Source organism: Mirounga angustirostris, unplaced genomic scaffold (assembly GCF_029215605.1).
Source record: "Mirounga angustirostris isolate CCGP_5_RB_7025 unplaced genomic scaffold, mMirAng1.0.hap1 SCAF_12, whole genome shotgun sequence".
NCBI lineage: Eukaryota > Metazoa > Chordata > Mammalia > Carnivora > Phocidae > Mirounga > Mirounga angustirostris.
This window is the reverse complement of record NW_026991720.1, coordinates 35,093,532-35,117,981: the sequence shown is the minus strand read 5'-3', so window position 1 is coordinate 35,117,981 and position 24,450 is coordinate 35,093,532. Positions and strand designations below refer to the sequence as shown.

The 24,450-nt window shown below is 34.8% G+C and overlaps 1 protein-coding gene across 1 annotated transcript in view; it reads left to right on the top strand.

Annotated features, from left to right (window-relative positions):
- Positions 1 to 24,450, top strand: part of FOXP2 (forkhead box P2) — a 547,142-nt gene that overhangs the window by 149,122 nt on the left and 373,570 nt on the right. The window contains exon 3 of the mRNA XM_045864381.3: positions 10,032 to 10,122. The gene's annotated coding sequence lies outside the window, so the exon portion shown is untranslated. The remainder of the gene's footprint in view (positions 1 to 10,031; positions 10,123 to 24,450) is intronic.

Genomic DNA, 24,450 nt, shown 5'->3' with positions numbered 1-24,450 from the left:
TTTATTTATTGAAAAAAACCACATTGTATCCAGATGTCTTCATAAATCTTTATTAATCCAATCATTCTATGGAAATTTTGTCAGTGAAAATAGTGAAGTTGCTAAAATTAGTGTCTGATGTGGTGGATACAGCCACATTAAGAAAGCCTAAAGTTTTCTCCCCTTTTGTATAGGCTCCTAAACTAGAAACCTAAGTGCTTAGAAGTTAGAACCCACTAACAAATAATGAACTTCATCTGGAAGGTTATTTGTAAGGAGGACTCTTACTGGATAGTAAGAATTTAGCAGGGCCAAATCATTGAGAAACATTTTCACTAGCTAAAGGAGTATACTGGCAAATATTTTTTCTTGTCTTTGATAATGCTTCTGTGGGTCTTCCAGTTGGTACCCCTAAAATGGTTTTCTAAAATGTTTGACTTGATATGCCATGAAGCGTACTTTAAGAGAATTCAGAAAACATTGTAAGAATGGGGTTTTGAATTTCCTGCTGAAATGTCAGTGATATATCTTTAACTCTTGGGAGTACCTAGTGAGCATCTTGTCAGTTTGGTTTGGCATCTGGGCAGATCCTAGCACAGTGCTTGAGGACTGTAAATCCTCAATGAATGTTGGACTACATGTATATAGTTTTATGGCTAAAAACCATTAGAAAACCTCCCTGATTATACTTTGAATCCAGTTTCTTACAGATTTTCATCTAAATAAAAGTATACATAAAAGGGTACGGATCTATCAAGTTGCTGCTGTCAGTCTTCAAATTGTGTTTATTTGAATATTTGAAAAGGTAGCATTTTGTAAAATTTTGCACAATATATTCATATAATCAGAATCTCTATTTCAATTCTAAAACTAAAAATGCTGTTGTGAATTTTCCCGCCTGCTGACCTTGATAATTTGTTTTATTTCACACTGTATGTTCCTAAAGTATCCACTAATTTTTCATTTAAAAAACAGAAGAGGAATTGGCAAAATAGATCTTTTTATTGGAATAAAAAGAAAGGGACTATTTCTTAATGATTTTAATGCACTGGAGCCTTTATATGAATCTCATCCTACAGTTATAAGAGCATTCTCTGAGGATATAGAATAAAATAAATGCCTAGAATCAAATGATGATTAAGAATTATTTTGGGGCACCTGGCTGGCTCAGTCAGTAGAGCATGTGACTCTTGATTTCGGGGTTCTAAGTTCAAGCCCCATGTTGGATATAAAGATTGCTTAAAAATAAAATCTTTAAAAAATATTGTCAACAATAAATAAACAACATAAGAGATAGCTATCTAATAATGGATGACTATTTCTCTTGATGAAAGAAGAAAAAAGAGAAGGTAATGTTTTTATTTTAAAACTTCCAGCCTGAAATTTGAACAATCTGTATTCCATTCTTTTATCGAGTTAGAGATGATATAATGTAAGAATATTCAGTCTGTCAAAACATTTTGTTTCATAAATCACATACCTGTGTTGTTTTATTTTAATAAATATATAGAATAGCTTCTCTAATAGATGAAATATATAAAGTATACTTATAAAGTAAGCAGAATTGGAAGGGAGAGTCAGGGCTGTGAAATGGGCATACTTCCTCACTGGATCTCAGCTTCTTTGAACCCATGTTCTTTTTCTTTGCCAAAGTTAAATGGACTTCAGAAGGGAATCCATTACCTGACCTAGTACATTTCAGTAGAAGTGATTTTTTAAATTATTGCTCAGTTCAAGTTGCATTTTATTCAAGAGTTTATATTTCCTGGAAAAAAATTTTTTTTTCCATCTTGGGTTATCTGGGTAGATTAGGTTAGATGATAGAGGTAGATCAGATCTCTAATTGAATAGTCAATTAGAGAAAATTGAAGTATTGAATTAAAAGCTGTGGGTAGGAGGGAAGCCAGAGCTTCATAAATTTAAGTAGCTTTAATATTCATTTCACATTTATGAAGCACATACTATATCCTGGATGACAGTATGCTGGTGTTATCCTTGTTTTGTTTTTTTTGTTTTTTCCCACAAAACATCAATATGTAGAGGATACTCCACATTGTATTATGGTAGAAGCCCAAAGAACTGGTATCAGGCTGGGACTGTAAACTTGCCAAAGACATTTGGGGAAGGAATCATTTGATAAGTGGTAGAGAGAACATCAAAATTTCAAGTCATCCAGGGTTATCAGCCTCCTTATATAGTTGGAACTGCGCATCCTGCACGTGACTGGGAAATTCTCCATCAGGATCCCAGTATCCTAAATCTTTCTTACGTAGGCTAAAAGACTTGCCCTGAGGTTGGAGTTCTGGATCTCTAGACTGCCTGGCTCCTGTTGACTGCATCACATTTTCTTCTGGTTTGAAAGAGATGGACAAACTAAAGAAATGGCCCCTGAAAGCGATGGACAAAGCATCTCCAGTGTCAGGAAAGCAGCTACAGAGGCATTGTCCTCCACGTTAATATTGTCCACTTACTTCTGTGTGATTTCTTTACATACTTAAGCACTCTGTTATTTGCTGAAAATGAGACCTTTGTGTCACCAAAAATAAAAGAGGAAAATGAGACAGTGTAAAACCAGGGATTTGTTCTGAGGATCACACGTGGTGATCTGATACTAAACGTGGTTCTTTCTTGTAAAAACAATTACTGGTCAGCATCGAAAGGATGAGCTTACTTATTTTCTTATCCAAGTAAAAAGGAAAGGAAGGAAGTACCAAAATAGGAAGGGATGAGTAAGAGAATAAAAGAAAAGAAAGAAAGCACTTTTAAGTCTGATGCATTTTTTTTAAGGCTTACGCATCCAACTACAATAGACTAAAAAAAAGTCAGAGCTATATGGTGTTCTGTATAATCTGATTGTGTTTAAATCTGCGTTAGTAATTCTAGAAGTAGCATTCTTGAATTTTTCTTTGCCATTTTCTTCTAATTTAGTCTTAAATTCTCAGTCAAAAACAACAAAACCAAAGTGGTTTTCGAAGGAGTTCTCTTTTATTAGTGGTCCATTTTTTGACCTCCCACTGAGCATATACCTCTGCAGAATGAATTAAAGTCAACTCCAGCCTGTGTTTGAACCTAGGAACTTGTTTTCAACCTATTACCTATGGTTTTAAAATTTTTTGAACTTGGGTAAGAATTCAGACTTTAATTTTATTGCCTGAAGTGCTTTTTCTCCCCTCTCCAATTTCTTAATATTTTACTCTATTAGTAATGCTGTCAAAAGTACTGTGTGGTTTTTCTTTCTTCCACGATGTATTGGAAATACCAAATGATATTTATGCTACTTTGGAAACTTATTCATTTTGACTGTTATGACATCATGCATTTACATGTTTAAGGTTTATATGACTTTCATAGTCTGATCTACATTGTGACAACTATTTTAATAAAACAGTACTAATAAGCCTGGGAGTTTTTTTATTAAAGTAATGTGTCCTATGAAAAGTGAGATATGTCTACTTGCTGAGCCTTTATTTTAACTTTAATGTCATCGAAACTACTTCCAGTAATTTTTCATAAAAGGTAGAGAAAAATTAAAATGTATTCAAAACTGCTTTAGCTTTTAGAATATAAGTATTTTTTCTCTTTATTACTGCATGAGAAATTCAAAAGGGCATTTAGATTTGATTCAGGCAGGTGTGTCCCCTTTTTTCCACCTGCCTCGTAAATAATTATTTTCGCATGGAAAATTGCTATTATAGTTGTTATCACCCTGTGCTTACTTTTGCTTACACGGTATCACATTTTAACTTATAATCTCTCTCTGGCTTCAGGAAATATCATTCATTCAAAGGCATGTTTACTGCACGCTTACTCTGTCCTTAAGCAGTCAGCAGGGAGAGTATCTTTTATCTCTGTGTCTCCAGTCGATAGTAAACCTGGTGCTTAATAGGTGTTTAGTATCTGCAATGATTGAAGAGGGAAAAAGTCTTTTGTACAATTTGAAATTTCAGCCATTGCTGTTCAACAGATATAAAGTTTCAGTTATGCAAGATGAGTAAGTTCTAGAGATCTGTATGATATTATGCTTATAGTTAACAATAGTGTATTGTGCACTTAAACATTTATTGAGGCTAGATCTCATGTTAAGTGTCCTGACGACAATAAAAAAAGATATCAATGAAATTTAATTTTAAAGTATCTTTACATATTTGCATAGATATAGTAATGCATTTTTACACAGTTCTACCTAGCTTTTGCTCTGAGTGAAATCCAAAAAAGCAGAATCCTAAAAGTAAGTGTCCTGTCTTTATCTTTTCCTTCAATGACTGCCTATTCACCTTCCACCTTATTTATATTATGTTTATTTATTTAATTTTGATTTTTATATTCTCTGACTGAACCTGGCTATAAGATGGATGTTTTCAATTCAAAACTAGAAACAAATTTATAAATGTAAAAGGCATTTGTTCTATCCCTGAATAGATATGTTTTGAACTGTACCCAGAATGTCAGCAAACTTAACTTTCATTGTGGCTTCAGTTATCTTCAAGGTGAACTTTTATCTCAGTTCAATTTCTATGACTTTATCTCCTTAGTGGTTTGATAGGGATGTGGTAGAACCTGAAGCCTTCTGTGCTCCACCTTCTTAGATCTGGATGCTATTAACTGTGGGGTGGGTCAGCCCAACAAGAATAAATCTTGCATAGGCCCCATTCTGCAAAGATAATAATGCTTACATGATTCACCCCATGTGGCTAAATGATAGCGAATCTAAGTTCTTATTGGTAATTGGAGTACATCTTTTTAGCAATTCTGGGATCTCCCTTTAGCTTCTACTCCATAAAGGTGGCAGGAGGATAATTTGAGAACCAAACTCATAGAATAAATTTCATGTAGATTAGCTATAATTAGTATTTATGTGTATATGTTTATACAAGCTTCACAGCTTTGCATCTTGGGCAGTCATCACTGCAGGACGGCTCCAGTATTAGCTACCAAAACGAAAATCCTACTTTATTAAGGTGTAGGTTAAATCAGTATTTTTCAAACTTTCGAAATGGTATTCTATACTACGTTCTCAATATTATTTTAATTTCCAAAATCAAATGAATATTGTGCCATAGTAAATCAAGGCAGTGGAACAGAACACTCTTTTGTTTCCATGTCTTACCTTTTTTGAAAAATCACTGAATTAAATTTTGTCTCCAGATTACAAAGGCAGTATCTCTGTCCTGGTTTAGATACGTCTGTTTTATCTAAAACTTCAGTTTTAGATTCCCATGCCTATCCAGTTCCATGTTGATTAGTCAATGAATGAATACATTCATTCAACAAATATTTATTGACTGCCTACTACGTGCAAGGAAGCAGGTTGGGTTTATTGAACTCAAAAGTGAATTGAGCAGACAAGCATCCCTGTGCTTGCGGACTTCACATGGTTTTAACCAGAGTTGGGTTGCTAGTTATAGGGATGTATGTATCTCTGAATGCAGTTTCATAGTATTTAACCTTTGCAGAGCCAGCTTTTTAAAAATCTAAGCTGTTTCCTTTCTTAATATTTGTAACATCTGCACAAATGATAACAATATGATGTTCCTCTCGTGTAAATGCCTGCTGGAAAATGCTTTCTGAGCCCTTCCTAAGTTTTGTTAGGAATAGAACAGCTGTTCATATAGAATATGGACTGTCTGCCTTCTGAAAAGTAACTTCCCCTGTTCCCCAGAAGCCCATGGTTGTTTCTTTTATCCTGCTAGCTTACATCCCCATTGCCCAACAACTGGAATTAAATTTAGGCGTTTGTTGTTTTGCTGGGGTTTTGTTGTTTAATTATTCTCAATGAAGTGTTGGTTATACTATCAAGTCTTTGTAACCGATGAGCAATTATTTGCTTACTCTTATCTGGCTAGAGTTAACTAGCTTGTTTCTAGATAATAAAATAATTCTTAGTTCTCACCATTCCCCAAGAAGACCTATACTGTATAATATGAAAACAGAACTGAAAATGTTAGTGCGGTTTTTACTTTTGAGCATCAGTTTACACATTATGACCTACATAACAAATGTATTTTATTTACTTCAGATATTTTTAGTATATTCTTCCAAACTGTGGGATTCACAAGACTAAGGATTTGTGTTACGCTATTTTGCGGTAGCATTCAGAAGACAATTTACACTTAAGCTTTGTACAATGTAATTTTTTTCTTTTTTGTTTAAAAAACAATTAAATGATAGTATTTCTTTTAGGACATATCTTCATTTTTGTTAATTAAAAGACAGGAGGGTAGAAAATAGTAACAAAGAGTTCCAATGACACATTAGAACACTAAATCTCTTTGAGTATCAGCGAGTTCTTAGAAAAAATAAATACAATAAAACTAAACCACCTAGTCATTGTTCTCTTCATCGAATACAGTTTTTAAAGAAAACAGGTCAAACCCTTTGTGAATATCAGAGTAATGATCTCCTCTCCTACCACAACAAACGTTAAATAAATTCGTAATGCACGTTAAAAGGCTAGAAGAAATGTGTAAATGTGAACCACATAGGGATCCTTTCATCCAGAAATTCTTCTTTGACTTAAATTAAGTGCTGCCTATATATATTCATATATATACCATGTTGCTCAGTACACTGTAATAACTATTCATTACGTATTCCTCATTATACTGCACACTATGAAAGCAGGGTTATGGTTTTATCTTAGAGCCTAGTCAACCAATCAGTGTGTGTGAATGTGTGTATGCAAGAGAATTCTAATTAGCCTCTTTAGCTCTGGTTTTGCCTTTTCCTTTACTGGCTGAAGTCGTTGTTGCTGTTTTTTAAATTAAGTGATCATTATGAGAATTGTGATCAGTAATCTATGACATATTTTATATTTTCTTTCTTGAGCTTTAAGTTACTAAAATAATACATACTTTTTAAAGTAATATAAATAATATTAAATAATAATGATAAATTAATGCTTATTTAAATAAAATAAAATTTTATTTTAATAAAAATGCAACTGTGTATTATTGTGGTGATAACTTGTTTACTTTTAAAATTAGCTTCTTTATCTTTTGTATTTAATTTTGACTTTTATCAAAGAAATACATGCACACAGTTAAAAAATCAAATGGCAGAAGGCTTATTATAATGAAAAATAGCATTCTTCTGTCTTGTATTTCCTACTACCCAGACCAACTATATAGAAGTAACAAGTTTCTGGCATTCATATCCACAATTTATTTTATATATCCATAATTGCAAATGATATGCTTATCGCTAGTTCTTGATTTATCTATTTTTCAAATTGATATAATGAATAATGAATTCATTTCAAATGAATAATGAAAATGAAGAAACTAGTGAGAGAAAAGCATGCAAATAAAAAAGTGAATAAAATCTAAGTTAACATATTCTACAGTTGATATCTGCATAGGGTGTTTTGGGTCCATAAAGAATAGGTAAGTATTTTAGGTCTCCCAAATTACTTTGAAGAATAACTGTATTATTTATGCTTCCATTACCAGTAAACAAAAGAGTGCTCATCTTTCTGTATTCTTGCCAACACAGTGTAGAATCCAGCATTCAAATGTGTGCTCTTCTGATGGCATGAAGTGGTATCTTACTGTTTTTTTTTTTAAATTTGTATCTTCCCAATAACTAGTGATTTTGAACATTTTAAACTATACTTGATAGCTGTTCTAGCTTCCCCCTCTGAGAAACTGCCTGTTCAGGGTTTTTGCTCATTTTTCTATTAGTTTTCTCTGAATATATTTTAATATTAATTCCTTGTTGGTTTTAAGTCTTCTCTCAGTTTATTTATAAAATTTATCTATGGTATCATTCATTGAAAAATTCTCATTTGGTTTGGCCAGATCTATCAATTTTATGCCTTACTATTTTAGGTCTTGTTTCAGAATTATTTTTTTTTTAATTAATTTTTTTTTTTTAAGATTTTATTTATTTGCGAGAGAGACAATGAGAGACAGCATGAGAGGGAGGAGGGTCAGAGGGAGAAGCAGACTCCCTGCTGAGCAGGGAGCCTGATGTGGGACTCGATCCCGGGACTCCAGGATCATGACCTGAGCCGAAGGCAGTCGCTTAACCAACTGAGCCACCCAGGCACCCCATTTCAGAATTATTTTTTAATTTTAGATGTCAAAAATAGTCACCTAAGTTTTTCTATTAGCTTTGAAAGGATAGCTTTCACATTTAAAACCCTTTAATCTCACTGGAATCCAAATTCGTACATGGTATAAAATAAGGAGCTAAGTTTATTTTTTGCCAGATTCTGAGATGGTTTTTCTTTGTCCATACAATAACTCAGCACCAACCTTTTCTTTTACTTTGTGATGTTACCTTATATAAAACTCCGATTGATATGTGGGCTTATTTCCAAACTCCATTTCTCTGTCTGCACCTGGCTTTGGCAGTAAACCTAATATTTGGTAGAATGGATTCCCTCTCTTTGTCCTTTATTTATTTATTTTTTTAAAAAGATTTTATTTATTTATTTGACAGAGAGAGAGAGCAGGAACACAAGCAGGGGAAGTGGGAGAGGGAGAAGCAGGCTTCCCGAGGAGCAGGGAGCCCGATGCGGGGCTTGATCCCAGGATGCTGGGATCAAGACCTGAGCCGAAGGCAGATGCTTAACGACTGAGCCACCCAGGCGCCCCTCTTTGTCCTTTATTTTTGAAGTTTACTTTGAGCTATAGCATATACTTTTAAAGTGGGTTTGTGGATTTTATTTAAAAATCTAGAATTTATAGATTGATTTAGGAAAATTTGATATCTATGGAAATGGGAAGGAGAAAATAAGCCAATATGGAATTAGGAAATAATTTAGATTGCTACATATTAATAAGAAATCTATTTCTTTTGGTGGCATATAGCAGGCAAAAAATTATTATGGAAGAAAGATTAACACAAGGAAAATCAAGAGGGGAGCCTGCTCATGTGCAAAATTCTATCATTAAGAGACAAATGAACAATAGAAGCAATAAAGAAAGACTGCTAGAATGTGAAGAACAGGCATTTGAATTACCTTAATTTTTGTGACTTCGAGTTACCTTGATAACTAAAATAATGGTTTCAAACTATGCTTTGCAGAATACCTGAGACTTTGTAGAATACCCCCAAGGTACCTGGGAAAAGAACAGGTGGTACTGAATACTAGGGGCTCTGATTCAACCAGAATACTTGAATACTTCATTTTTATCTGTGTAACTAGTTGACCCATCACTAAGATTTTATTGGAAGAAAGGATTTTTAGCCAGAAGTGTTTGGAAACAATTTAAATAAAATTAGTGAAATGTCTAAATGGTATATGATGTCATCCATTCTTTTCAATGCCTGTGGAAGGCATTGCTAATAGAATACAGGACTCCTTCCTGCTAGACTCAGATTTAATCTCCATATAGCTTTCTATGTGGTCACTAACAATCAATCAAGTTGGTGTGTCAATCAAAATCCATTTATTACCTGTGTACTATTAAATTCTGTAATTTTGTTGGTCCTTAAGAACACTTATTTTAGCCTAAGAAAGGTATGAGCTAAATCTTTCAGATTAAAGAAGGAAGAGGCTAGAAAAGAGAGTTGTTAAGTAGGAAATGGGTCTAGGAAATACTCATTCAAGTAACTATTAAGGTAATAACCCTTACTTTGCAATTATAAGGAGAAAATGCTTACTACCAATGTGTTAATTGTGGAAAAGCCTACAAAGCTCATTAAGTATGTGTTGAAGAGGCAATTGAAATCAGTCATGTTTTCAGTTGGGAATCTTGAAACATAAATAATTGTATTCTATAAATTATAAAATTTAATCACCAAAAGTTTAAACCTGCCAAATCAGTGTAAGAGTGGGAGATAAAATCTGCATCTCTTAGAGATGCATCCCATGCTGTCTCCATGGTCCTTGCTTTGGTCCAAACAATAGATTTTAAACTTCTCAAAATTAAAATGTAGAAAAGCATTTTCATACACATTTGCAGAGTTCCAAAGCAATGAATGCATTAACAGTTATCTTTATTTGAGGTTGAGTATGTTTTTTGTGCTATGAAGTCATTGAACTAATTGTGACAAAAATTTAAAATTAATTTTAAAGCGTGACAGTTATTTGTTTCTATTAACAGGGCTATTCTAATGTGATGCTGGGATTGAGTTTACCTAGGACTCCATATCAAGGTTGACTCGAAAGTCTTGTGGAAGATCTGGGAGAAATTCGTAAGTGGCCTTTTGATAATTCTTTTTGGTTCGTTGTGCTTTTGTCTGTTTTTCTAGTGTTTATTTTATTCTTTAATTGTTTGGTTAGGTATCTTTGCCCAGATGTTAAAGTTATTAGTGAACCACAGAGACTTGTGGTTCCTATAGTATGACTATAGGAATATTTACCACTGTCGCTTCTCTTGCCTTTCCCATTTCACTCCTTGCTGTGCTTTCCCTTCCTATTAAACTTGGTTTCTTTTTTTTTTTTTTGAAAATTATTACAAATTTATGCAGAAGATGAATTTGGTTTTGAAATATTGAAATGATTAGTCAAGAAAAGCACTTGGATTATTTTTGGTTATCATTATGCGATTTTTTATACTCATGTTTTCAGTATTACTTTATTAAGATTGAGTTGATGTTGAGGTTTTTGGGGGAATCTAGAAATGCCAAAAATAAAGAGAATAATGTACTGGTAATGATTTTTTTTTTTGAAACTTTGATTTTTCTTATAAACTTTTTGAGATCCAGCAAATCAGCTGTTTAGAAAGCATTTGTTTTTGTTTGTTTGTTTTTAATGTTGTACTTCTTTAAATCTAATGGAAATTTTCCTTGATGTTTACAGTGTCAATTTAGAGAACTTTAAATCCATTGTTTGGTATAAAGCAAGGGTCACAGACATGGCATGAGATGCATTTCCAAAAGATGTAGATTTATTTCCCACTCTTACTCGATATATAATGTTTCTGTAAAATTATTTTTTCAGTGTCACCACTGAACTATGGTATCAGTCAAGCAGTAGGTTATAGCTGGCCAAATCTGTAAAAATATAATTATAAAAAGAAAACTAAAAGAAATTTTAGGTGAACAGTTTATATCATTTCTCATCCTAGTCTTAACCCCAAGAGAAGGAAACCATGGTGTCTGGTTTCTTCTGAATTATTTTTATTTCTTTCCCACCCCACCCCAGAATTCTTTATCAGTGGGGTTCACCGAAAGTGTAGGACAGGCCTCAGGATCCTTGTTGTTCTGCCTATATTGCTCTACCCATTTCTGAAACTTTCTCCAGATGGAGGTTGCATATCTTCCCTAAGAGATTTTTTTCAGTGTGCTTGAATTATATAGTCAAATATTTCTCAGGCATTTTACCTACTTGTTTTGACTGTGGACTTCTTATTTTGTACCAACTTTATTATTTTGCCAGATATAGAAAGAAAATGATTCCACATTTTTTAGGATTTAAGATTTTTAAAGCACTTTGGCAACTTTTTACTTCATTTTACTCTTTAACTAAACTCATTAATTTTACTCTTGCATTGCTTATGACATAAGGATGACCTTATTATCCTATGTTTAGTAAGTGGGGAAACTAAAACACAAAGAATTTAAATGATTTGGGAAAATTAATATAGCCTGTTGTGATTTTATAGTTAATAATAAAGAATAAACAATTAGGTATTACTAGACTATCTGCTAAAGCCCAATCATTTTTTTTTTCTGGGTTAAGTCCTTTATGCTTACTATAGACAGTGGCTTTGTTGATATATTCTGTCTTTGTAAGAACTTTTAATATTTAAATCCTCATTTGTTGAGTAATAGGACATTTGTTTTAATAAAAGTAGGGAGATTTAAGACTTGTAAGTGGGAGGTACCTGACAATGAACATCATGAAACCATGAAAGAAATGATTTTTAGAAAATAGTCTTTTTCCCAGAAGGGAAACATAAAAAGGTTAGTTCTCAAAACTGCTTCTGTAACTTGCTAATTAGACTTTTTCTAGGCGTATGCTTATAGTAGTTTTTATATTTTTAAATGAAGACCAGCCACATATTGGTGGAAATAATGCATATGCAAAATGGCAGTGGTTCATCTTAATGAAAAAATACATTCCGAAAAAGTGTTTTTTTCTTGGGAATATATAGAATTATGGACCCTAGAGCTGGAGGCATTATGACAAGAGAAGAGTGGCATGATGGAGAGGCAAGGATTTGTGAGTCAGGTAGATCTGGCTTTGCATCCCTCTAGCCATATGCTAGCATTTTTAATCAACTTTGGTTAATTTCCTTAAATTGTTGCACATCGGTTTTCAAATTGTAAAACCAGGGACAGATACATGGTTTGTTGGATTATTGTAAAAATTTAGCACATGATACGTAGCTGTTTTCAAGAAATACCAGTTTTTTTCTTCAATTGCCACTGTTGTGTTCCCTCCCCTCCCCAAATCCCTAAAGTGAATACTTGGTTGAATCTTCCTCTTTTTAAGCAATTTCTTTAGCATTATCCCCATTTTATCTCTCAGAGAGGTTAAATAACTTGCCCTAGCCTCTACTTCTAAAATGGTAACTAAAATATTATTTCATATAACTTACAACTGAGACCCATTGTGTGTTTGGGTCAAGTGGTGGTTGGCTGAGTGTGGATGTATATGTGTGTGTTTTACTTCATCATAGTCATAATTATTTTCAGAGTTTCCATCATAAGAGTATTAAATTCAATTAAAATATAAGTTTTAGTTATTTCAGTGTACTAGAAAGAAACTTTATTCTCATACTTAGAGAAATTGCTATAAGCTTCATAAATACTTGTTAAAAATTAAGCATCATACATGACAATATATTGGCTCAAATTTTCAAGTTATCGAAAAGTAAATGGACCAAAGAGGAAGCTGATTTGGCTGACAAGGGTCTGGGTCAGTGATTTCTACTCACGGCATGCTGATATTCCTTAGCAAGAAATAGAGTGGACAGAACTGCAGATAGACAGGCTATAGAGTGTAGCTTTGAGAATGGAGGCTTGGAAATCAGATTGCCTAGATTTGAAGCTTGGGTCCAGGACAGACTTACTGTATGTGAAACCACGGACAAACCATTTAAATTGTCTAACCCTTAATTTTGGAGTCTAGAATATAGAGATAAAAGACCTACTTTACAGAGTAGGCTTGAGGACTACGTGTATAAATTCATATAAACATGTATAAATTCATAGCAAACATTAAAAAAACTGGGTGTTTTATTTCCTATTGTATTAATTTCACAAGTTGACTGTAGTTTCAGGCTATTTAGCAAATATGCTGTATAGCATTCTAACTTTGGTCCAAGAAACGGTAAAAATGAGATAGTTCTGTAAATGTGATTTTTGTGCTTTGGTCAGCATGTGTATTAGTTTTCTACTGCTATATGACATATTACATATTTAAAAGCTTAACACATATACTTTTGTTAACTCACAGTTTCCATGGGATAGGAGTCCAGGTACAGTTTAGCTCAGGGTCTCATAAGGCTGCAATCAAAATATTGGCCAGGCTGCATTTTCAAATGGAGTTCAGAATTCTTTTCCAAATTCAGTGGTTTTTGGATGAATTTAGTTCATCAGGGTTGTAGGACTAAGATCCTCAGCTCCTAGAGGCCATCTACAGGTCTCATGCGTGTGACCCTCTCCATATGTAGTCCACATTATAGTAGCTTGCTTCTAGAAAGCCAGTAGGAGAATCTCTACTGTGTGATAGCAAGATAAAGCCATATGTGTATATGTATGTATGTGAATATAGAGTGTGTTTATATGTATTAACATAATCATTGAAGTGACATCCCATAACCTTTGCCATATTGTATTGGTTAGAAGCAAGTCATAATCCTACCCACATAAAAGAGGAAGGAATTCTATAGTGTATGAACATGGGGGCCACCCTAGGGTCTGTCTGCCACAGCATGATAAACTTCTTAATTTAAAATTCATATAACCTATTACTTTAGATGTTTACAATTAGGTACTATTTAATAAAAAGAAATATTGTCATTAATGGTAAACTTTTATTCTCAGTTATGCTTATGGTGTTACTCCTAACAGGTCATTCCTCCCTGTCTAAGATTTATCCATTATTTCATGCTGGCTAACCCAAGGTTAAATGCAGCCTACCCTGGTATTCTATACTCTCCAGAATCTGCCAAAACCCAAATACTAACCTTTTCTCTTCATTATTCTGATATAGATACCTTGAACTGCTTGCTTTACACTTGCCCACTTTTTTGTCAATTCACATCCTATTGTTTTTTTCTTTTCTCTATCTCTTTAAAGCACATTTACATCTCTACCTCTTCATTGTACTTGTCCTGTTTCTTTCCTCCTTTTCAGCCAGCCTAGGGCTTTTCCTGCAGAGCATCATACCTTTCCATAGATTTCATCACTGTCCTTGGCTTTGTGGGGAATATAAGGATTAATACTATACTGAATAATGATCTCTAGGGCACCTGGGTGGCTCAGTTGGTTAAGTGACTGTCTTCGGCTCAGGTCATGTCCTGGAGACCCGGGATCGAGTCCCGCATCAGGCTCCCTGCTTGGCAGGGAGTCTGCTTCTCCCTCTGACCCTCCTCCTTCTCATGCTCTCTCTCTCTCTTAAATAAATAAAATCTTAAAAAAAAATACTGAATAATGATCTCTAAAGTAAATGTAATTTGATAAGCATGTATATTTGTACGATAGTGAGCCAGGTGAGAAGAAAATGTGAAATGTTTAGATTTCACCTGTAATACTGGTTTTCTAATATGCAGAGGCCCCTTTTAATCTCTTGCTTGTTGATCACATCAGTGTTAGAGAAGTGTACATTTTTGGCATTGGGTAGGTCTGGCTGCTGGTCTGATACTGGTTCTTTTGTAGAAGAGCTGATTGGAGTAGTTTAAAACACACTTTTACAGAATCTGAGCTTGCAAAATCTATTCTACTAACCTATCATGCTAGTTTTCTGTTACTCTTTTTTAATGTTGTAAAGGACAGAATTATATGGAAGCATCTGGATATATGAACACATATTTGGGGTGTTATGCTTTGAAATGTTGAGTTCACTAAAAAATAATACATTTGGTCTCCAGAAAAGTGGGTTGAGAAGAATGTATCTGCAAGTAATAGAGCAACATTTTTTTATAAATTCATATTAAACCGTTATTCCAAGTTTCACTCTTACTGATTCTACTGTGATCATAGAACCTGGGCAGAAATACAGCATTATATTTTAAAAAGGTGGAAACTTATTTCTATCAAAAAAAAAAGAGTTTACATTTATAATTTTAAGTTTGCGGTTTGGAGTGATCCACTAATAAAATTTCTGATACCATTATACACAACATCAAAATATGGATTTTAACTGGCCTGCTTTTCAATTCAACTGAACATTAAGTACATTTTTAATGGTCTTATTTGCTGGAAAGAATACCATTACAATAATCTGCCTTTTACAGCCCATATCAAATATGAACCAGCATCACTTATTACAAAGTTTGTGCTTTGGGAGGCATTTTCACGGCATCTATCAGTACTGCCCCACATTTCTTGGAATTAGTCTTTAATGATATCATTTTCCAAAATGAGTTGTTGCTCAAACTTACTGATTGTTTTGTGGTTAAAATCTGATCCAGCAACTATATTTAAAATGTCATACAAATTTGTAAGGAAAGATCCCCTGAAACTACTGTTAACATTAGTAATTGTATGAAAATATTGTAGGAGAAATGTGATGCAGCTTGATTTTTTTTTTTTTTTTTTTTTTTTAGTTTTTTTCCCCCCTATATAATATCTGAGGGATGAATAAAAAACCTCATTTTTAACTGTTGGCAATTCCAGTTTTTACTATTGTCTGCTGGAGAACAGAGGACTATTACTGTAGGTGTCATGTAAAATAAAGTTGGAGGCTGAAGCCTTCTTTGCGCTGTCAGCCTTATTAAGGAACTCTTCATGTGTTGAACCCAGCACCCGGCATTGTGTAAGTGATGCATGGGAGAGCCTGGGGAGACCTTTCTCTCTCTTCACTGTGGCTTTATTAAGTCTGGCTCACATGTTCGTTGTTGCTCTGCCTATCCAACTTTCTAGCTGCAGCTCACAGCACAGTAGGTCTAACATAGATTGACGCCTTTGCCTCAAGACTGATTGAAACTTGTGTCTCAGAGTTGCTAATGCTCACTGAACCATTTTATTGAAGATAAAGTAAATAAAATAGATTGCCATATGAGAATTCTCTGAAATCCAGTGGAATAATTTGGCAGGTTTAAGCCCATGAAGAAGGCAAAGCGGTGAAACAGATGTGAATACTTTTTATGTTCAGTATATCAAGGGATAAATATTCTTGTTATATTAGGCCTAAATATTCATTTTTGTCCCTACAATTAAATGTTAACCATAATTCTCAATTGCCATATTATTTTTGGTCTTAAACAATGGGTCCTCTGTAAGAAAGTTATGTGAATAAAAACTTTTGAGACTACAACATTGTGTGATGATTTTTTTCTTTGCCTTTTTCTGCTTAAGTGCATGGATCAGTAGCCTCAGATTATTTAATAAACAACACGAATGGATTTGCCAAAGTGCACTCTAGAATCTTAAGGTTGGAAAATAACAGTAAACTTTAGCCTACTAAAAGATGCTAGTCATCTTGAGTGTTTTATTCATTAATTAAGAGTATGTGTTCACATGAGAGCAACCTTTTTTGGAAATAGTCCTATGAAGTTTTTTTGTGTTTTGCTTTTTTTTTTTTTTACTATAACTATTAGATTTATATAAAGAATTTTAAAATATATGTTTTGTGTATATTATCATCTGAAATAATTTAGGAGGAAAAAAGTTAAAGTGGCCTTAGCGTCTTGAATTCTGTGAAATTATAATGACAATAGTATATGATACCATAATATATGCTGATATATTTAATTTGTAAATTACAAGGATCTGAGCACTTGCCTGAAGATGTGTGAAAAGTCTGCTGCAGAGAAATGAAGATCTCTTATTTGATTGCCTGGGTCAGATTAAAAGTAAATATTTACAGAAGAAAGATCAATAAAAAGGTTTTGTTGGAAAAGTTTCTGAATTTGCTAATTAAATATAGCATTTCTCCTCAATCTTATAAAGAATCTGTCAAATAAATACTTTCTTCTGTAATTTCTCTTGTGTTTTTTCCAAATGCAAAATAGTTGTAGTTTATACCCCTCTTTAGTTCATTTAAAAAATTTGCTAATACATTTTATTCATTTGTTTCTTAGATAATGATTCATGCTTACTTTTTAGTTATATCCATTAAATACATTTTTCTTGTCTCTAGGTACCCAGTAGCCCATCAGTTCTCACAACTATGGACTATTTATGTTATAATAATTTCAACTAACTCTGTCATCAATTAGATACAAAACATGCAATTTATTCTCATATAAACAATGAACCATCTTAAATATCTGACAGTCTTTTTTACCATTGTAAATAATGTTATCTATCAAGAATTGCTAGTTCTTAACCATAAGTTTGACCCTTTTTCCTCCGTAGGACTCAGTCGGTCCCAGGGTTCGGGGTGTCTCTGACAACATGCAGGGCTGAACAGCAGTAAACATGCTTCATGTTTTCTTGCAAGTGAACTGGAAGAGAAGTTGTGCTCACATTTCAGTTTTTTCATATAGCAAGGCTATATGAAGTATAGGAAGGAAGTATATGAAGGAAGTATAATTAGTTATTCGATATTAAGTAATGTTATATTCTTAGTGTTCAAGTGCCCTTTATTTTATATTTCTCTTCCTTGTTATAGTCTGTACATATTTCTCTCTGGTTATTCAGAAATGTTAAAGTCCATTCCTCTATCCAGACCCATTTACTCTGGTCTCCAACTATTTATCTCCTTTGAGATTTTGGTTTTCAATGTGAACCTGCCTTCAGGAAATTGTGTGTTAAGAAATGTTTTCTTGAAATGAGGAGAGCATTACTCTGAGACCCTGAGAAGCCTTAGTCCCTTTAACAATCTATGCTAGACGTTTAGTAATATGCCAAACTGCAAATAAGAGGAACTTACAGTAGAGGAAGTGCATTTAATGAGTCAATTCCTGATCTCACCCTTGATTTCTTTATACTCTACCTCCTCTCTTGTCACCCTTTGTTCCTGCTTTGCCTTTACACTTAATTCTACTTTTCAAAGTACTTTATTGTCTCTTTGTATTACTAGTTTTGGGAAAATGTGTGTGCTTTTGGCATTAATGTCTGGTCCCTCAGACAGCTCCCTGGGCTCCATGTGATGATGATGATGTTGTCGATCAGGATGACATTATGACTACTATTACTACTATGACTGCTATTGCTACCACCTGCCATTTATTTAGTACCAAGTACTCTTCTCAGTGATTCACTAGCATTAACTTATTTAATACAACCTACGAATTAACTACTTATGAGGTAGAGACCATTATTGTCCCCAATTTATAGGTGAAGGAGGGGGCTCAGAAAGATTAAATAATTTGCTCAATGTTGTACAGTTCATGTAAGACACAACTAAGATTTGAACTAAGACACACTAGGTCCAAAACCTCCAGTGCTCTATTTCCAGAACTGTTGAACAGTCCTTCTTCTCCTGTGGTTCTACTTGTGGCCCAAAACATACTATGTATTTAAACATTAAGAGGTTTATTGACCAGTTTATCACTCTGTATATTCAGTGTTTGGAAACTAGCATAGTCTAAATGAGTTAATTTCTGAATTATTGAATATATTTTAAAACAAATCACCTTTCTTCTTTCAGTTGAAAGGGATTGCTTCATAATTACTTTAAAATTTTATTAGGCTGACCATGCATTCTGAAACCTTATTTGTGTTTTCACTACAGGTTTAGCAATGTTCTTATATAATTATAACAAAGGTATTTAATTAACTTAGAGCTTAATTAAAACTTAAGTCCAAAATCTTAAAAAATATGCAGCTTCTAGCCCGATGACCATTTTATACTTCATCCAGGACACTTTTGAGAATAAAAAGGATTCTATTATTATTTATCCTGAATAACAGGTATCCATTGGGATTGTCTTGGGTGAGTAAGTATGGTCACTCTGCTTCAGCATACACTTTTTGTTGTTGCTCCAATGTCTTTTCTTCTCTGCTAACAGAAGCCTGATATTATTGAGATAAGCTTCATTATTCCACATAGCATGTACTTCATGGGAAACTGACCCTGTTCCCAGCTCCAACAGGTAGATACTAACTAGTTTAGGCCAATTATGGTAATTCCATTCCCTTGTCAGAAATTGTTTATTTATAATAAATATTAAACAGTGTTAAATGAGTTCATTAATAAATAAATTTAGTATTTAATTAATTTATTATATCTAGAGCTCTCCTTACCTCTTGTTCAAGTGAGATAGTAACTTCCCTTTTTGTTTAATACTTTTTTATTTAGATTTTTTTGTTATTTAAACCTATAAATATTCTTTTTTTTTTTTTAAAGATTTTTATTTATTTATTTGAGAGAGAGAGAATGAGAAAGAGCACATGAGAGTGGGGAGGGTCAGAGGGAGAAGCAGACTCCCTGCCGAGCAGGGAGCCCGATGCGGGACTCGATTCCGGGACTCCAGGATCATGACCTGAGCCGAAGGCAGTCGCTTAACCAATTGAGCCACCCAGGCGCCCCAAACCTATAAATATTCTGATATACCCATCTTAATCATTATTTGAAGAGCTGTACCCTAACCAGACTTTTACTTTACAGGGATCTCTATTTGCATAATATAGGATCAGCTTAGTGAAGTGGACTGAGGAGCTCAAGGGTGGTAAAACAGGGATGGGGGTTTATCTCCCAACAGTTCAGAAAGGTTATTAAAGGAATAGAGAAGTGGTTTCTGTGTCTTTTGTTTTCTGAAAATAATTTAAGAAAATCAAAGGATTACACAATAGCCATTTACACTATTAAATGGAACAGAAACATTCCTAGAAATCTTTGAGAAGTTTTCTTACAGGAAGGCTTATTCCAATTTTTTCAGCACCTGTCCCTACAACTCCCCCACTCCCTCTTCCACATATACACACACAGATAAAACGTCACTCTTTGTGGGATTTTGAAGGGAATGGAAAAGAGATTGAAACTACCATTTTTTTTTTCCCCTCATCTGAAAATAGCTGCTCCTTTGGCTCAACTTCTTGTGGTCCTATTACAAATTAGGTGATTAGATATATGGATTCTTATGTTCCCTTGTACCACAGATAAGGAATCAACCTAACTAACCATGGCAAAGGAAACTAGTTAGATAAATTATATCATATCTAAACAGAGGAATGACAAAGAATATTTAGATAAGTCAGTAATGCATTTTATACAACACTATTTCAGAAACATAGGTCTTAGGAGGACTTCTGTAAGATGGTGACATGGGAAGATCCTGAACTCCCCTCCTCCCATGGACACTCCAAATCTACAGCTACACATGGGTTATTTACCCCTGAAAAGGATCTGAAAACTAGATGAACTACTTCTTCACACCAAAGGATAAAAATACCACATCGAGATGGATAGGAGAGGTAGGTACATGGTCTTACCCCCACATCCTCTTGTACAGTGACATACAATAGGGATGGATCTTACCAGTCTGGTGCTTCCCCCAGAGGATGGAAGAGTTGGGGCTCAGCTACACCAAACCCTGGGATCTGCACAGGAGAAATGAGCTCCCAAAATGTCAGGCTTAGTAGACCAATATGGCTGATGTCCAGGGGACCCAAAGTGCTGTAGGAAACAGATTTCACTTTTAAAGGGCTTGTGCGTAGTCTCACTTGCTCTAAGACCCAGAAAAACAAACAAACAAAAAAGGTGAAAAGTGCTAGACTATATTTGAAGGAGATTTATTCGCTTACCTAAAAGCATCTGGCTGGGCCCCCTGGGTGGCTCAGTCGTTGAGCGTCTGCCTTTGGCTCAGGTCATGATCTCAGGGTCCGGGGATCGAGCCCTGCAACAGGCTCCCTGCTCTGTGGGAAGCCTGCTTCTCCCTCTCCTGCTCCGCCTGCTTTTGTTCCCTCTCTCGCCATCTCTCTCTCTGTCAAATAAATAAAAATCTTTAAATAAATAAATAAAAGCATCTGGCTGGCTCAGTCAATGGAGCGTGCAACTCTTGATCTCGCAGTTGTGGGTTAGAGCCTCACATTGGTTATAGAGATTACGTAAAAATAAAATCCTTAAAGAATCTGTTGGAGGGGAAGAGTGTTGAAACTCTCTTCAGAGACCAAAGTACTGGTGAATGTCAATGTTAACACTCTCCACCAACCTTGCTAGCTTAGATGGCTGAGCTTGAACATGGCACCATCCTGCTACCTTGCTGAAGCCAGATTGCGCAGACAGTTATGGCAGTCTCCCACTCCCTGGCTGGGGCTGGTGAGTGCTAGCAGTCATGGCATTCTCCTGCTCCTAGATTAAAGGTGTGCACAGATAAGACACTTTCCTGCTATATTCCTGAAACCATGGGTGGATGCAGTCAAGACATTTTCTTGCTGCCTTTATGAAGCTAGGGCGTATGCCCTGACCCCCACCCTCTCTAGCTACTTAGCTAAAGCCAGCTGGTGTATACAGTCCACACAGGATATGCCCCTTGATCACCTAGCCCTGGTGGCTGAAGGGGCTGGCATTCCCAAAATCCATGGAAAGGTAATAATTGGAAAGACATTTCTTGGTAGGCCACCAGCCCAGAGCACTGAAAAGACAGCACACTGAAACACAATCCCAGTCTTCCTGTGAAAAAGTCCTATTTCCTTAGCCTGTGCTTTAGCCTGAAGGTCAGGTTTCAGGTTTCCCACAGATCTAGAGTCTAAGAAGACACACCCAGGGAACATAAGCAGGGAGACACCATCCTTGTGCACCTCTTTAGCCTTGCTATGACTCAACAAGACTTCCCAGAAGGCTTATATGCTCATCTGGAACTCTGATTTTTGCAGCTGTCACCTAGGGGATACCTCTGTATATCCTGGGACAGAGGCCAGAAGGGGTTAAGCTTGTGGTCCTACAGGACTATATATAATTTCCATACTTTAGAAAACGCCACTTGAGGGACTGGCTTCTAGTCCGCCCAAAACTAGGTGCTAAATGAGATTCCTCCCTTTGGAACTCTGACAGGTCTTGGCACACCCTCAACAATGGGAACATATCAGAATGAATCAAGTGGTTTAGACAATCACAAAGTTTCAAGAGACAACCAAGAGCTAGGGCAAGGTTGAACAGAAGATTTATCACCAACACAAGGCCACTCCTTTAAAACTATCAGAGGTAGCTTCTTCACCTAATACATAGAAAGAAACACAGAGAATCAGGCAAAGTGAAGACACAAAAAAATATGTAACAAATGAAAGGATGAGATGAAACTTCAGAAAAAGACCTTAATGGTATGGAGCTAAGTAATCTGCCTAATAAAGAACTCAAAGTAATGGTGATATAGATGATCACTGAACTGAACTCCAGAGAAGAATGGATAAACGCAGTGAGAAGTTCAACAGTGAGACATGAAGTATAAGAAAATACCAAATAGAAGTCACAGAGCTGAAAAATACAGTAACTGAAGTGAGAAATACCTTCGAGGGGTTCAACAGCAGACTGGGTGAAGTAGAAAAATGAATTAGCAAGCTGAAAGACAAAACAATGGATCTTACCCAGACAGAGCAGCAAAAAGAAAAAAAAGAATTTTAAAAAATAAAGACAACTTAAGGGACCTGCAGGACAGCATCAGGCAGAATAATATCCACATTATAGGGGTTCCAGAAAGAGAAGAGAAGAGAGAAAGAGACAGGCAGAAGACTTACTTGAAGAAATAATGGCTGAAAACTTCCCTATGAAGGAAGCAAACATCCAGGTTCAGGAAGCCTGGAGAGTTCCAAATAAAAGGAACCCAGAGATCCACACCAAGACACATGATAATTAAAATGTCAAATTTAAAGATAAAGAGAGAATCTTAAAGGCAAATTTAAAAATAGAGAACCGTAAAAGCAGCAAGAGAAAAACAAATTGTCACATACAAAGGAATCCCCATAAGGCCATCTGGTGAATAGAAACTTGAAGGCCAGAAGGGTACAGTGTGACCAATTCAAAGTACTGAAAGGAAAAAACTTCCAATCAAGGACACCCTACCTAGCAAGACTATCATTCAGACTTGAAGGATAAAGAGTTCCTCAGACAAGAAAGACCTAGCTAAAGGAGTTCATCACTACTAAATAAGACTTACGAGAATATTAAAGGGACTTTTAAGCTGAAAAGAAATGGCACTAAATAATATCAAGAGAACATAATGAAAGTAAAAATCTCACTGGAAAAGGAAGGAAATAATAAAGATCAGAGTAGAAATAAATGAAAAAGATAATATAAAAGATCAGTGAAACTCAGAGCTGGTTCTTTGAAAAGATAAAATCAATGAACTTTTAGCTAGAATCACCAGTGAAAGAGAGAGGGCTCAAATAAATAAAATTGGGAGTGAAGGAGGAGAAGGTACAACTGATAGCACAGAACTACCGGAGATCATGAGACTACTAAAACAATTATATGCCAACAAATTGGACAACCCAGAAGATATGAATAAATTCCTAGAAACTTACCCTCTTCTAGGACTGAATCACGAAGAGATAGAAAACTGAATAGACTAGCAAGGAAATGTTATCAGTAATCAAAAACTTTATAAAAAACAAAAATCCAGAAGCAGATAGCTTCACTGGTGAATTATATCAAATATTTAAAGATTTACCTATCCTTCTCAAACTCTTCCAAAAACTAAAGAGGGGGGAATGCTTCCAAACTCATTTTAAGAAGTCAACGTTACCCTGATACCAAAATCAAACAAGCACACCACACAAAGAAAATTATAGGCCAATATTCTTGATACACATAGATGCAAAAAGCCTTACAAAAGATTAGCAAACTGAATTCAATGAATATTAAAAAAAAATCATACACCATGATCAAGTGGAATGCATTCCAGGGAATGCAAGAATCATTCAACATCCACAAATCAATGTGATACACCACATAAACAAAATGAAGGATAAAAATATCATTTCAATAGATGCTAAAAAAAAAAAACATTTGACAAAATTCAACATCCATTTATAATGAAAGTATCAATAAAGTGGTTATAGAGGAAATGTACCCCAACATAAGGCCATATATGACAAGCCTGAAGCTAATTTCATAGTTAATGGTAAAGGCTGAAAGTTTTTTTCTAAGATCAGGAACAAGACAAAGATGCCACTCTCCCCACTTTTATTCAACATAGTACTGGAAGTCCTAGCCATAGTAATTAGCAAGAAAAAGAAATAAAGGGCATACAAATTGGAAAGGAAAAAGTAAAACTGTCACTATTTGCAGATGACATGATACCATATATAGACAACCCTAAAGACTCCACCAATGATATTATCTGATACAGAGTTAGTATCCAAAAGCTATAAAGAACTCATCAAACTCAGCACCCCAAAACCAAATAATCCAGTTAAGAAATGGGCAGATGATATGAATAGACATTTTTCCAAAGAAGCCATACAGATGGCTAACAGACACATGAAAAGATGCTCAACATCACTCACCATCAAGGAAATACAAAT